The sequence below is a fragment of the Bison bison genome, unplaced genomic scaffold (genome assembly GCF_000754665.1).
Source record: "Bison bison bison isolate TAMUID 2011002044 unplaced genomic scaffold, Bison_UMD1.0 scf7180017853731, whole genome shotgun sequence".
Classification (NCBI taxonomy): domain Eukaryota; kingdom Metazoa; phylum Chordata; class Mammalia; order Artiodactyla; family Bovidae; genus Bison; species Bison bison.
The window spans coordinates 16143-16852 of NW_011484304.1; positions in this window are offsets into that span (position 1 = coordinate 16143).

The following is a 710-nucleotide window of genomic DNA, read 5'->3' on the forward strand; positions in this document are numbered from 1 at the left end:
CTGAACTGAACTATTTTTTCACAGAGAAAAAATTGTAACAATTCTAGCTCAGGTCCCCTGTGACAGCAGTGCTCATAACCACCCACTGAGGTAGGTAGAAATCTAAGATGACCACCAAGATTCCTGCCCTCTGGTGCACATGCCTTCCATAATCACCTCTCTTTGAATGAGGGTGAGACCAATTAATATTAAAAGGAAGGACTTCCCTGGTGGTCCAGTTGTTAAGGCTCCATGCTCCCAGTGCAGGAGGCTCAGGTTCCATCCCTGCTCAAAGAACCAGATCCTGCATGCTGCAACTAAGACCTGGCACAGCCAAATTTTGAAGGAAAAAAAAAGTGTTAGCTTAAAAAAATATTAAAGGGAGATCACTTTAAATCCATCAAAAGGGGAATTATCCTAGACAGGTGGGCCTGACCTAACCAATTCAGTTTAGTCGCTCAGTCATGTCCTTTTCTTTGAAACCCCATGGACTGCAGCATGCCAGGCCTCCCTGTCCATCACCAACTCCTGGAGTTCACTCAAACTCATGTCCATTGCGTCGGTGATGCCATCCAACCATCTCATCCTCTGTCATCCCTTTCTCTTCCCATCTTCAATCTTTCCCAGCATCAGGGTCTTTTCAAATGAGTCAGTTCTTTGCATCAGGTGGCCAAAGTATTGGAGTTTTAGCTTCAGCATCAGTCCTTCCAATGATTATTCAGGACTGATTT